We start from the raw sequence: 15,695 nt of genomic DNA, 5'->3' as shown, positions 1-15,695 counted from the left end.
CATCTATAGGATGATACAAGGTTTGGGTACTAATATTTTATATACTAACACCTTCTTTTTAGGATTTCCTTATTGTGTGTTTGTGTAAATATGAATGGGTGAAATGGGAATGAATGGACAATTGAATGGTTGTTACTTACATGAATTTGGGAATGGGACACAATTTCCATTACACAATGCATGGCCGGCAAAAACTACTCAGATGTGGTACACAGCACAAGCAATCGCCACGAAAGTTCTGATATTCCAAATTCATGCTCGGACCTCCACAAAAGTTGGGCATAAAGGAAACGCAAACAAATTAGTGGACAAAGTTCTGACTAGATTGTTATACATCCCCACTCAATGCATTCTTTCGTTCTACCTTCATGAAGGAAGGGCTAATGAAGGGATATTCATATTTCCTATAACATAGACAAAAGATTTGGTTCCGAAAAGTGCTATATTTTAAACCATCGTTAATTATATAATTTATGTACGGAGTTATAAGTTTATTGGTATCTTCGTGTAACTTTCAAGAGAAAACCAAATTAGTTATAATTAGCTATCATTTCAGTCAAAAGAAGTTACTATATGGGCATGTAGTTTCCTAACTGCTGGACTGTTAACCAGAATTTTACTTGGTATTACCGTTTACAAGAAACTGCCTTACGGCCTGAAACCAAAGAACACGTCACACAAATTGTAGAAATACGAAATGGCGATTCCCTTGCGAAATATTCGTTACAAAATTTTCGCTGAATTTTAAATACCATTCGTTTCAAATAACATGCGACGTGTCCCGAGTATACAGTCTTTTTTAAACCTCGCGTATATAGGAGAGTTCGTTAAAAGTATTTTTTTCCATCCAGGCTTGAACATAACTCCACATTTTAAAAACCTTGCCGAAATTTCGGTATTCCTTAATATTAGATTAAGCATATGGAGTAGGGTATTAGTGGTCGAAAAAAGTAACTGACAGTATGTCCGTATTTTACGCTGAATAAAAATTGTACTTTTACAATATTCAATCGAAATTGATCATTTTGATTTCAGACGGAAAACACGCCGTACTTAAACGACCAATGACAAAGTAAGGTGTTTATAATATATATATATATATATATATATATATATATATATATATATATTAGAACATGCAGCTTTCACGTTCTTCGAGATTGGTTTAATTAGTGCAAAACGTTTCAAACAAATGCTTATTTGATAATCAAAAAATCATAAATCTAGTGCTTCAAAAAGTTTGATAGATGCGTAAGAAAATTTGGCGAGAATAGTTTGAATTCCGTGTTAGATTTATGAATTGTACAGGTACTTTGTGAATCGGTCGAGAAGTCGTCAATCATACTGAAATACATCGTGAGTTATAAAACTTGGCTAGGCTAAGAAAATTGTTTCATTAATAACGTGTTCAGAGCGGATTTTTTTTTCACTGTCGAGGCAATGTAATGATTGAAAAGTAGTGTTTGAAAGAATTCTATTATCTGCTTTTTAAATTTTTATTATACACATCGAAGTAAAGTGATCAGTTCAGAGTATGAAATATGTAGGCAACGAATGTGCTAAGAGTAAATTCAGTGCATCGATTCCGAAAGTGCTTCAAGCTCACAGTGCTTCGAATGGAGTTTCTACTCCATATATATGGCAAATATGCTAAATGTGTGTGAAGTGCAAAGTGTAAATCAGCTTGTAGTCAGTGCTCCCATGTGCATCAATATCCCCCCCCCCCCCCCCTTCATCAGCTTCAACAAAACTACAAGCTTCAGTAACTGCAAATCGTCCGCTGCTGAGCGACAGGATCAAACTGGACACAATGTCACGGGAAAAAGTTAAGTGGTTATTGCAGTCTCCCCGTTGCTTACCACTCAGTAAGGGTCGTTGGCTGAATCATTTAGAAAAGCACAAACTACATCTGTCTTAGAGTCGTAGGGTTTTGTAGTATGTAAGCGTTAAGCGAGCAGCCTGTATTTCCAGAGACATCACTACATAATTAAGGAAGTGCTTCTTGTGTCATCGTGTATTGCCCCCCACCCCAAACAATGTTAGGTACACGAAGTGTTAGGTTGTTAGATGTATTTAGATATAGTACCGTGCCAATGTACTGGGCCACATTGGTAGAGTAGTGTGTCCACAGGCTGCATAAAGCTTAACACCCTGTGGCTCAGCCAATGTCCGAGGGAAGCAACACACACGGAGAGGTCACGAAGAGACACATCAAATTATTCGAGAAGCCTTTGGTCATTTTGTTGTTGATACAAGCTACGTTCTCATACAGAACTCGGTCGTTATTTGAGAAGATTTTCAAAGATAAAGTTACGCTATAAATCGGCTTTAAATGGTTAAATATTCATGTTCGGATTTGGTATAATATGAAGTTGACACAACTTAATAAGAAATCGGATAAGCGCTTCGTTCAGAAGGCAGAATCATCGTGAATGTAATTAAGTAAATAGCCTCTACAATTTCGAGGCTATCAGAATGTGTAAGCTGTGGCCTCTTCTACATAGAATTGTTTAGCATGCACCAGGGACTAGAGTTCACACGTTGATACTCGTCACTTGTTTTCAGGTGATCGAGTGACGTAAGACTCTAACCTATTAGTACCCTTAGCATAAGGTAGATGCGTTTCCACCGTAACTCAAATGTCGATAGGAAAATGTATTCATAATGTTTCTAACTTTTCCAAAATCATCTCTTATTAAAATCTGCTTACATTCACAAGGAAATTAATTACTGTTTCTGAGACGTATCTACATAAAAATGGTGCGTGCACTCGATTCTTCCCATAGTTGACAGAGTGAAGCAACCCATACACAATTACACGTAATTAATAGTTGATCCATTATAAACAGGCTCACAAACACCAAAACACTGACTGCACTGGGATGTGGAACTCGACCGGTTTGTGTTGGCAGCCGGAGGAGGCGACCGAAGCGGTCCTAACATGTTGCAGTCGTTTCTCTTTTCGTTCGTGTTAGGTTCTTTAGGTTTTGAGGGACGGGGGGGTAACACTTTTCCACAGAACGTGATCAGAAACAGCTGCTCATGTTACGGAACACTACGAGAGCCAATAATGCCACTGCGCAATGGGTTCTTTAATTGACCGTGCGCCTAAATTTCGGCAAGAATTTGTAGATAAACTGCAAATTCAATTCGATTATGAGGACAGACAAAACTACTGAAACCGTAGAAAAGCTGGTTTCAAGTCATATTTTCTAATGTTTTGATTGAATTGTTTCAGATAGACTTCGTCGATTTTGTTTCAGCGAAGAGGCTCACCTCTGAAGACCTTCGAATCTTTGGACGTTTCTTGTTTCTTTGGTACTGGCAAGCTGCAACTCTTCCACTGTTTTCCCAACCTCACTTCGAAATTTTAGGCTACGCAAAAGGGGGGTAACCAGGTTATTTGTTAGGTATGGATCAGTTGCAGCCTGCATTAGAAAATGAGGACTACTGAATTATTAAACATCGTGGAGAAACAATGTCTCCTATTCTGCATTGTTTATTTGGAAGCACGTCCTCAAACACCTAACAAAAAGTGTGAGGTATTTTAATGTTTTGATTGAATTGTTTCAGATAGACTTCTTCGATTTTGTTTCAGCGAAGAGGCTCACCTCTGAAGACATTCGAATCTTTGGACGTTTCTTGTTTCTTTGGTACTGGCAATCTGCAGCTCTTCCACTGTTTTCCCAACCTCACTTCGAAATTTTAGGCTACGCAAAAGGGGGGTAACCAGGTCATTTGTTAGGTATGGATCAGTTGCAGCCTGCATTAGAAAATGAGGACTACTGAATTATTAAACATCGTGGAGAAACAATGTCTCCTATTCTGCAGCATTTATTTGGAAGCGCGTCCTCAAACACCTAACAAAAAGTGTGAGGTATTTTAATGTTCTGATTGAATTGTTTCAGGCAGAATAAATCAGCTTATCTAATCGAAATGGAAAATAAGAAAAGTTATTTCATGTGTCGCGATTGGAGTTGAAAAAGGAGTGAAATATGCGGCGGAGTTTTCAGTTTTCCAAGATTCATTTCGTCAGCAACCGTGGTACCTTTTGCTATTGTTTCTTTTTCACATATATTAATTTTGATTTTATTTCTTTTTCAGGCCCCCCTCATTGACCTTGTGGCTCATCGTGCCGAGGGGGTGTAACAAAGAAAGATGCATAACAGTACAATTATATCGCTATATATTAATAATATTATTGGTATTCTAAATTTCCAACTGTTACTTTTTTTATCCTTAGTCTGTCTACATAATTAATGTTTTTCAAAACAATTTTAAGATCAGGAGGACAACTGTTTTCAAACATCACAATAAGCCCCCTCTTTTCTTTAGTTATGTGTGAAGCAGCCTTCATTTTAAACATTGAACTTGTTAATTATTCTTGTTACGGCGCAATATTGTCTTTGAAGCGAATAAATCTCATTTTCTCCAACTGCGTCACTCTTGGATCCCTTTTTTCTTGTTATAGTTTCCATAATTTGCTGTGCTGTTCCTGTGGTAGTTTATTAATTCCGAAGTCGTAACTGCAGAAGCTGCGTGGTGCTTGCACATAAATGCATCTTTCTTTGGCGAAACAAGGTCAAACTTACGGACCACTGCATTAAAATTTTTCCATTTTTAAATTATTGTTTGTACGTCTGTTTCCCGATGCTGTTGTCGATTACGTCCTTTTTAGTGTTAAGTTGGAGTATTCCAGATGAAAAAATGCTGCTTTCAAATATGACGGCTTTAAATCCTCGGAGCAGTCTTCCTTGAAATAGTAATTTTCTCTCAGTTTTTGTATATTCTAATTGGTCTATTTTACAACACTTTAAATCCCGTTTTGAAACCCACAAACGTCTTTTGTGATAAGGATGTTGTGATAAATTCAGCCATGTTTGATTTGAGTTTCATGTTGTAGAGTATTTATTTAAGAACGTAGAGCACTAAAATTGACCCTACAAGTTCTAGTGGTAATTATATTGTGCTTCTCCGGTTCAACCTTCTATAAATTTGACTCGTTCAGAGCGTATTTTGGAGGATTTTGTATTATTCTCGAAATTAAGGGATATGACATCACTAATCACCATCAATGTATCCATCCGTGTAATGGAAACCCTTTTGTTTGCTTCAGATAAGGACTGAACTTGAAAATATTGCTTTACGAGGTTAGGTACCAAGGGGTTTCATTAGCCAGACAAATTTAAAGTAAATCCGAAATAACGTATGCAATTGAAATGTTTTGTAATGTTAAGTAAGGCGACACGACCTTCCAATTTTGCCTCAACATTTGCCAAATAATGCCTCCGTTCGTGTACTCCAATATAATATAATTTTCTTTTGAAGTGTCCCATCAAGTGAAGATTATAATCAGTGTTGCATATTTGAGGTCTGGAATTAAGTTGCGGGCGTGCATCCGGAGGAGTATAACCAGTGTAGTTGGTAAAGCACCGCTGAATAAACCAATAGCAGGCACCCATCGAGTACTGCAGACAATACACTGCTTTCTGTGGTGTTCGCTTCCTGTTTACGTGGGCCATTGGAGTCCGGACGGAAAGATGGAGCATCATAAGTCGTACATCAGTGTCTGATATTTTCAAAAACATATCGTCCAGATGATGGAGGCAGCAAGCACGCTTGACATGTCGGTCAGTTCCTGTGCAACGTCCGAATTCGCCGTAAGAACGTGAAGTCTCATCGAACTGTTTTGCCACTTCCGACCATTTGCCCGCTTGTAATCGGATCCAACACAGAATTTTGTCGGTAGGTGTAGACATTATATACTACTTACTTCAGATTCCTAACAAGAAAATTTAAAGTAGGGGAGAAGGGAGCTAGTTGTTATGCGGGCAAGTTGTTATATTTTAGTTTAAAAATCACTCATTTGCAGCAGCATCTCATGAGTCAGCAGCTGATGAAGTCTCTTCTGGAAGAATCTCGTTAAGGCAAATTGCTAATATATGATGAAAATGTTTATGTTTGAAGTTAATTTCTGTAATTAATTGTTAATTGGTATATTGTCTGTTATTAATTACTTAATAAAGGTCAGAATTGTTCCTTCTGTTTACTAATACAATGTGTTGTAACAATTTTCCCCTTCACTGTAACAACTAGTACCATAACAGGGCACAAACCACCTTCTCTTAAATAAATAAGTTTTGTGATGTAACAAAAATGAATAAGCCTTTGAAAAAATGTTATTAATATAGCCGAATAGTAGTAGTACCTGAAGCCATAATTGCTAACTTTGTAAATTTTAAGAATAAATGCACAAAAAATCATAATTGAAAATTGTAAGAAATAGCCCCCTTCTCCCCTACTTTTATCAATTTCAGTAGTTTATTTTCAGAGGCCCTCAGATATCCAAACCATGGAATTCACTGTCAAGCATTTTTCTCCAGTCCCCATTATTTATTTCTTTAGGTACAAATATTACCGAGTCGTTGTATCGAGTTCGGTGGCAGGTACACTTCGTCCCTCGCATCTCAACTGAAATGAGTCTTCCATAAATTGGTCGCAGCCGGCGATTAACTGCCGTCACGTAATAAGCAGTTAGTTAAATCATTCTATCGCTTTCACCGTGTACCTGCCATTAAGCAATTAATTCCTTACCATCCCCACAAAATACCTGTCCCGAACAATAATTCAGCCGACTAAATGCCTTACCCAGTCCTCTAACGCTCTCTTATATAAAGACAAGATCATGCATTACGATTCATAATTCAGACTCGTCTCTGGACTACAAACCGAATCTCGAAAATTAGTCGGAGACTGAAACAGTAAACATCGAAAGTCGTGGCGTGGTGGTTAGCATTTCAGCTTCGCATACGAAAGGTACGGGGTTTGTATCTCATACAAAGGCTGACTGACGTGAGGTTTTCATAGTCTTATTCAGACCTGTAAGCAAATACCGGTTCAGTAAAGTCAGAACAGCTTCCTTCCACATTCTGTACATAAGCCGTTCTACCATTCGACGTTCCACAACACAGGCAGTTGAGATTCGTCGTCAAATCGAGAATCAAACTAATTGTACGCGTAACGATGTTGTATTATGGCCCACTTTTGTTTATTTGAGTTGCTTTGTGTGAGCGCGAAATAGTGTATTGGCTCCCAGACTGAGGGTTTTGGTCCCTCCAGGAAAACTCCATGGTAGCATCATAAATTGGACCATGAGTGCTTTCTTACCTGTCTAACTCAATTTATTATAAATTATTCATCATATCATTCGACGCTACTGACAATGTCGAGTTAACCACACTGAAATGAAAACATTGGATGTGAAATAGGCTGAAATGTCAAGATCATGTGCAGTGATAATGAACAGCTCGGTGCACCGGTAACTTGTATTTTGGAGGTACTCAGTTAGAATATTAACTTTCTTAATTGAATGTTTGTCGTGGAATTTTTTCATCCACTTTAAGTGAACAGCAGCTTTGACCTCTGAAAAGTTGGTAAACATCTACCAGACTACACAGCGCAACAACCCAGAAGACAGAAATCTTCATACTCACCGCCCTGATGACGGAGGCAGTAAGACCTCTGAAACGTTGGTTAACATCGACCAGACTACACAGCGCAACAACCTAGAAGACAGAAATCTTCATACTCACCGCCCTGATGATGGAGGCAGTATGACCTCTGAAACGTTGGTTAGCATCGACCAGACTACACAGCGCAACAACCCAGAAGACAGAAATCTTCATACTCATCGCCCTGATGACGGAGGCAGTATGACCTCAGAAACGTTGGTAAACATCTACCAGACTACACCGCGCAACAACCCTGAAGACAGAAATCTTCATACTAAGAATCGCCCTGATGACGGAGGCAGTATGACCTCTGAAACGTTGGTAAACATCGACCAGACTACACAGCGCAACAACCCATAAGACAGAAATCTTCAAAAGGATTGTTGCAAAATTGCAGAATTTTAGATTATTGATTCCTAGGTCTGTATTTATGGAAGAGGTTGCCGACAAATCGCGAGCAATCCTCTTGTCAGGAAGTACAAAGCAACCAGAATTCAACGAATTATATGTTAAGGTACAAGATTGTAACTCAGACCGCTTTATACAAGGGCACTTTGCTTCCGTGTTCTTGTAACGTTGTCTGCTATTGCTACAGACGATCGTATTTATAAATTGGCATTACTTGTGCTCAGCATTTCAAACCGACTGAAAGAAACAGTGACATGTGTGATGAGATAACTGCACAAGCTGTTTAAAAATGTGCGGCATGTAAACTTTACTAAATTAACAAATAGTGGCCACACTTCTTTGTCATTTTTAATTTTCTGCCGTTAATAGTACTAATATGGCGGTCGTGCGAAGTGACAGACGTCGCATTTAATTCATGAAATTTTGTATAGTAATAAATTTTCGAGAAGTATGCAACTTGTTAGAACAATTTTCTTGTAGAATGTAACACTGATAAGTCTTCTGGGTGAAGTCTATTATGAACTGTAGACTTGACTCTTATAACGAATGAACCGTTTCAAACACGCATTTGTGAATTCGAATGGAAACACAATTGCAAACTGAATATTAATTGTATATATGCTAACAGCCACAAACATGGTGACGATGCGAAATTTTGGTGTTATGTCTGACAAATTTAACGTAGTAGTTAGAGTATGAACAATTAAAATTATGCACAGGCATGGACCATTAAACCATAAAGATATTAGTTAATTGTTTTTTGTAGAGTATTTTCGCAAGGTGTACTGAGAGCCTCTTGCTGTTTAGTAAACTGTACATACATTTTATTGAAACACTCTGTACAAACAAGACTCTTTATATCGACGTGGTTTAAAAAATTGTCCTGTTATCAAAGGGATGTGTTGTAGGAACGGCATGTTAATGCAAATACAATATGCCCAGTATATTATGTCAGTTCCTAAACCCACTACGATTGCTTTACTGCGTAGTTTCTTTCGATTTGTTTTTTATTGTCTATTCCTTTATTTTTATTTTATTCAATCTCTTTCTCTCTTTTGTGGGGATGGGGGATGGAATACACTGGATAAAGGGTCACTAGCTTCAGTAAAACCGGTCTTCATGTCGATGTGTTATAATATAATACAATGCGTTCCACAGAAAACGTAACCGTAACTAAAAAAGTATTCGTAAGCTTTGGTGACATCAGTGTAGCTAGACAAACCGATTGTTTTTAGTGTTTCTTCAGCATTGCGGTGAGTCTCACCTGGCATTAGTGTCCGACGCCGGACATACTTTCTGTCTTAAACACTTCCTGTGACCCAAAATTTTGAACCAGTCAGTGTTGCGGGGGAAAGTAGGAGGTTGGAGACACATCCAATAACATAACGTTTATACCAAATTTTGTGCAACTCGGTCAACGGGCTCAGAAGCTGAAAGGAATAACAAAGAGATGCGACATGTACCATACCTGAAAGCATCTGAACCAGTAAATGGAACTCGATATAAACGCCATTATACCAGAAGCATCCCACTTTTGTACTTCCTAGTTCTCTAATATTAGTTAAAACCAACATGGCGTCTAAGCGGAACACTGAAGTGGGAGTGAGTGTAAGTGCCAATTAATGTAGGGTCGAGAAATGTGTGGTAACAGATCTTCGAAAAAATTTAAAACTATTGTCAATAAATCTGCCTGATATAATGTTAAACAAAAAGTTTGTATGATGATGTTGTATGTTGACAATTACAAACACAGCAAGAATGCAACGCTTTGTGATTGCATCGCGAGTCAGAACTGCATTAGTGGACATAATCTTTGGTGAACTGTATCCTAGTTATTAAATCACAGTTATTGCAAACTTAACCGGAAGAAAAGTAGCAATATAAGTTTTTTTTCCCAGAATTTAATTTGACAATGAAGGCGATATGCGAAGGTCTTGGATGAGTGGTTAGCACTCCTCCTTCATAAAATAGACTTCCAGGGAATTATCCATAGCCCTAGTTAATTAAAAACGGCGTTTCGCCCTGACTCTGTCCATTGGGGCCGACAGATTAGGTTTCACCTGAGGACGGAGACAGATTCCAATCTTCGAAACGTTGCTTTTCATTGGTTAGGACGATGGATAATTTCGAAGTTTTTATTTAAAAAAGTCACAAACCTTTAGATTTAGATTTAACTCCTGTTCGGGAAATTTCTGATCCGGAGACTGGATAGCCTGTGTGGAATTCGTTATAGAATTCCTTAGTATTTCCTTACCACTTTCTTTTAATTCCTTTCCAGACAACCGTTCCACGCTCTTCGACTAATTCAGTTGAAAAGTCATCGGTAAATAACCCAAGAAACAGTCAGTCAGTCAATCAATCAATCAATCAATCAATCCAACGAGCATTTCGTTACGCATTGCACGAAGTAAAGCCGACGCAACGCGGCTGGCACGAGCTGCTCATATCTCTCCAGTCACGCACGCCGCCCAGTGGCACGTCACGCAAACACACTTCACAAAACAACAATAAACAAAATTTGAATAAATGATACTACAAAAAATGTTAAGTATAATCCAACTGCAAGCACACGTAAAGCCAAACCATTTGAGAAACGAGTTCTGTCCTTTTCTAACAAGAAATGCCGCACGGAATTCATTCTTCATGAGGAAATAAGAAAAAAAAATGTTGAAAATGGGGAGTGACTAGCAAAGGGTAATAAAAACCGAAGTGGAATTCCTGGAATAATCATCATCAACAACTTAAAACTTGCTGGAAGGCAGTCTAGTTTTTTTGGGACACCCCACAAGCCATCACTGTAGCCACTTTGTAGAGCTGAAACACGTTATGCTGAAAAACTTTCCCTTCATAATAACTTCACTTCATTGACGGTTCTGAAGGCTTCATTAATAATTTTTTAAAATTTCTAAATCATACTTTACGTATTTTTTTATCGGTTGCAAGGCCTTTATTCACATTATAGGAGCTTCAGATTAAAATAAATTTGGAAACCGTTGCTGTAAAAATTCTCTGCTTTTGAATTATACCTGACATGCCAGTATTTGGGCTTAAGTACGGCGTAGATTTTCAGCGAATAGTAACATTTATTAACTCCACGGTGTAGAGTCTTCCTTAAATATAATCAACTGATCGCTAAAAACTTGTTCTTTGTAAACCAATAAATATAATGTATAGGAAAAATACAATTCCTGTACGTTAAGACAGGCTGTATATTAATTTATCACCGTGCATTAAAGTGCTGCAGAAGATCTGTTGTTGACAGCTCCCTGTCAATTGATAAGTGATTGTGGTTATAGAAGAGGTCACTCATTGAAAGTAAATCAAGGTTCATCATCATCGTCGTCAGGGATTAGGCACTAATGCCTGTTCCGGCTTCAAATTGATCTTTCCATCGTCTTCGTGGTCGACCTCGATCTCTTTTTCTGCTAGGTTTGTAACTGAGCGCAGCCTTAGAAAGTCTGTCTTCAGCCATTCATTCAACATGTTCTTTCCATTTGCTTCTATATTCCCCATCATGGTTCAGACATAGCCTTTATAAACACATGGAATCACTTAAAAGAAAGCAAGTTTGTAAGTATTTCGCAGAACTGCATTTTACTGGACAAACGTATCTGTACCTCAGCTAAGTTTATTTTGAAAGTTTCTTTAGCGCAAAGATGACAAGTGGGTCTGGAAATTAAAATAAGATTTAATATCGGGTTTAAGATCTTGACGAGCCGCATGATGTGTCAAGTAACTGCACGCACTAGTCTTATGTCCCGACTGTAATTATTGGGCTGGAAGCCCCCTTAACCCCTCAACCCCCCAACCCGTCATCCACGCCAGCATTTTACTAATTCTTATTTAGAAGACGATGTTTCGTTTTTCCTCTCGTTATTCGTCTCTTCCGTAACAGACGCTGAGATGATGGACCAAGCTCAACTGTAAAATATTTTAGCGTTTAGTTCCTACCTCAAAGTAAACACTTCATCAGAATTACAAAGATCAGTCAGTTAATAGAGTCTAGGGAAGTAATGACAGCATATTTTGAGATGAAAACGGGACCTGTAAATGCATTCTGTACCCAAAATAAGGGATTACTGAGGAACACAGTCGCCATCTTGAACTCTTAAGGTGGAGATAGTATGTTCCTCTGAAATGATGGTATCCACACGACTTTATAATACAGAAGATCAACGTCGGCACCTTTAAAAGCCTTCTAAATCATGTTGGAGATGTTTTACTTACGCCTAGAAACTAAGTAAAAAGCTTTTGAAGATGTATACCTTTATCATAATAGTATAATTTCTGGATATCAAGAGTTTTAAGCCACTATTAAAACAATAATTGTGTTTGGATATACTGTGCGCTTGTCATAATGATCGATCTGTCGAGTTTGGTGTTTATTGCGAACCCTTCCGGCAAAACATCGATGCTTGGCCTACGTTTTTTGTTCCAGGTGGTCTGTATTTCATAATTACTTTGACCAGCCCCTTCTTGCCTTCTGTCCATTTATTTCTGTTGTCCAAAATTTTGGTTTCTGCCGATTCAGTCCGATTGCTTCGTCCAGTAACACGTGTGTTGGTTCCTTTTGTGCTCCGTCCGTCCGTCTAATGAGTTTCATCTTGGCAGGTGATTTGCATTTATTAGTCCACATTTCACCATAACAGAGAAGAATGGAGAAGTTATCGTATAACAGTCTTCACGAATTTTGTTCAAACCTTGCAGTTTGCAAAGCCTCCCTGACCTTAGTTAATATTACTTATCGGTAGCAGATTTTACCTACAGAAGACTTCCAATGAGATACAAGACAGGTCACCTTGAGAAGGTAACATTAGCTGAGTTAATCAAAAATTCCCCGCCTATTACAAAAGAGGTCAGTTCATTGCTGTGAATAGAACAGTTCCTCAAACGAAACAGTGTGTAATTGTATGTTATAACGATAGTTTCTTTTATTCAGTTCTTCTGTTAGTATATACTGTCATGGTATATCACAATTCTGATTACGATATACATGTAGCTTAACCGCTGACAGTTGGCGGATTACGTTTATTTCGCTAGAGATCTATCTTATGTGTAGCATAGGACTAAATACTGGTTTGTCAAGATAATATATTTTTCTGGATCTAGACAACAAATTTGCTGGGTTGCGTGTGAGTTGGAATTGAAGTTAAGTAATTCAGTGTGTTGTTAAATTGAAACACTAATGCTCAACGTCATTAAAATTCAAATGTTTGAAGTCTATATCATTTCTCATGTACATAGTGACTCAGTAATGAGTACAAGAGTTTGTATTTTACAAGCTGCAAATTTAGCAAGACTTGTAAAATGCATTAATTTTAATTCACGATTCGTTTTCTAGGAATACATGGAATGTAATTATTATTACGCGTTTGGAACGCCAGCGTACTTGATAGTGCTGCCACCTGGGGTGTGTTATAATTCTGCCTCCTCTCCTGTGGCGAGACAAACGCTCGCGATTTTGCGCAGTGGGAGATTACAGATCAAAGAACATTTGATCCTGTATTCCAGGACTTTTCATTGTTCGGACCTTCCTTCATTCACTAAAAACAAGCTGCAGTTGTGTTCGATCCAGATAACTTGGTTTCTGACAAGAAAATTAACTTTGTACTGACTCCATGGTACAGAATCGTCATTCAGCTGTGTATTTACTTATTATTTAACGACGATGATGAGGTTAATGAATACTGACATGTAAAGGATGTAGATGGACACGGTCATGGCCTAATTAATGACACCTGTGTTACCGACAGATCTGTTCATCAAACGGTTTTGAATTTTGCGCCGTTAGGTTGGTCGTGCTGACACTCACATCCAGTGGAATATGGCGAAAGAAGGAGTAATGGTTTTGAACGTTTGTGTACAAAAGTGTGTTTTCTGGTGTCTATTTTACGATTTACAGTCTGGTTTTATCAACGTTATCAGCCTAATATTTGTGATAAGTTTACTGCAACTAATGTCCAGTGAAGACTTTGGAAGTAAGTAATAGTAATTGTAAGAAATAGTAATTGCTTAGATCAGGGGTTCGTGATTCCTTTTAGATTATGGTTTGGGAAACAGGTGCAGCCATCTTTGGGTTAAATGTCATACCAGGTGTGAGTGTATCTCTTCGCAAGCCCAATAGGACAGAGTATTTTCCTTTGATAGTCGATATGTTTACTTGCTAATGATGGGTTTAGTGCTTTCAAAATTTGTTATGAAGAAGTTAAGTTTTAACTAGATTATTTGAATGTGTTTTTGCTTTATTATTAAGAGGAAGGTGCTGCTTTTACTCTGTTATATTGTTCTGTTTTCTGTATAGGTCTGTGCTTTCGTCATGATAAAATCTGTTCCGTAATCTTGATTGATAAAATAAGATGTATAGACATTTCGAAAATATTTATTTAAAATGCCCACTGGAAGACTAGTTTCGTGTGTAAAAAACATTTCTTCATACCCCAAACATTACAGAAAGCACGCAGTCATACGTTCAGAGGTCAATGCTAATGTGTTAAACTGGTTTATATTTACCTATAGTATGCAATTTTAGGCCAATCTCACCTAAGGTCCGGGCATTTGCTTTCTTCAACAGTTGACAGTTTGTTAATTAACTGATAAAGGCATCTCTTATTTTGAACCCGAATGTTCATCATCGTTATCACAGACCATCACTGGACTGCCTTAAGATACATAGATCCATTTTATATCTTTATTACCTATGCCATAAACGTTAATTTTAAAATTATTCTCATAGTTATACCTGGGTCTCCCAAGTTGTCTTTTCCACAAAGATTCAAAACCTAAATTTTGTATCCACTTATTTTACCTCCGTTTGTACTTGGCCCATGTACTACCTATCTCATCCATCTTGTTTTAACATTTTCAATGATTAAGTTGTACCATATTTGAAATTCCCCTTCTATTAGGCCAAATATATGACTATGTTAGTTTCTAACCGTGATGTTGTGTCAATGAATGTGTCATTCTAAACACGCCTCAGTTCAGATCAGAGGCTCCCAACCTATTACGTTCTATGGACACATTTACGCTTTCTTATTGACTTCCAGGCCTTTGGGTTATAAATAAGAACAATTCATTTAAATTTCATGGTAATTTATTAGAAACGCCTATGATTGACTGTCGCAAACCGGTTCACGTAACTTCATTAAGCCACTCAATAATTCAATTAATATATCTGTTAATTTGTTACTTTTATTTAAAATTAATTATTGAACATGACCTGTTTAATTTAAACGGAAACTGTCTTATGCACATATTACAAAAATATACGTGGGCGCATAAAACACATCACCGGGCCGCGGGCTGAGAACTCGTTGTTTAGGTGATATCTATAGGCTGATAGATTCTTGTTCGGCTAACTACTTCTTTCTTCATAGAAAATGATCATCACGATTAGAATGGATGGATATAAAGCCTTGTTTCAGCATTCCACAAAAATGTATTCATCATTTGTACACGCAATTCGTTGTTCAACGCGAGGCATGCGACACCAAGAGAAGTGAAAATATTATTTTTCTTTATAACGAATTCATTGCTCAAACGGCTTAGAGTTAAGGCGGAATCTAACAACACAATGTTGCATGTTTTATATAAATTCTTACAAAATGGAATTAAAATCACGTAGCAAGGATTCCCAACGTTGATTTAATTTGCTTTTTATTGCACTGTTAAACTTCAGGGGTCATATATCAGATTCTTCTTTAATAGGGTACTATTTGTAGCAGCAGTTGTCCGTTGAGCGAACCTGCCCAGTTGCGTGTGAAACAGATCCTGAAC

General features: G+C 37.6%; 2 protein-coding genes across 4 annotated transcripts in view; one reads left to right on the top strand and one right to left on the bottom strand.

The window, feature by feature from the left end:
* The window catches only part of dachs (unconventional myosin-IXb-like dachs), a 140,555-nt gene that overhangs the window by 22,231 nt on the left and 102,629 nt on the right, over positions 1-15,695 (bottom strand). The gene's annotated exons all lie outside the window — the stretch shown is intronic.
* Positions 4,125-15,695, top strand: part of unc-13-4A (BAI1 associated protein 3) — a 295,285-nt gene continuing 283,714 nt past the window's right edge. Inside the window, exon 1 of one of the 2 annotated variants that reach the window (XM_087356919.1) lies at positions 4,125-5,745. The gene's annotated coding sequence lies outside the window, so the exon portion shown is untranslated. Of the gene's footprint in view, positions 5,746-13,754; positions 13,898-15,695 lie in introns of those variants that run through there. The other variant, XM_087356920.1, reaches the window with a different exon arrangement.

The sequence above is a fragment of the Zootermopsis nevadensis genome, unplaced genomic scaffold, assembly GCF_977971745.1.
Source record: "Zootermopsis nevadensis isolate Lab colony 2312 unplaced genomic scaffold, Znev_1.0 Znev_ptg000028l, whole genome shotgun sequence".
Lineage (NCBI taxonomy): Eukaryota > Metazoa > Arthropoda > Insecta > Blattodea > Termopsidae > Zootermopsis > Zootermopsis nevadensis.
Note: the sequence above shows the minus strand (reverse complement) of the source record. Positions and strands in the feature narration are given on the sequence as shown.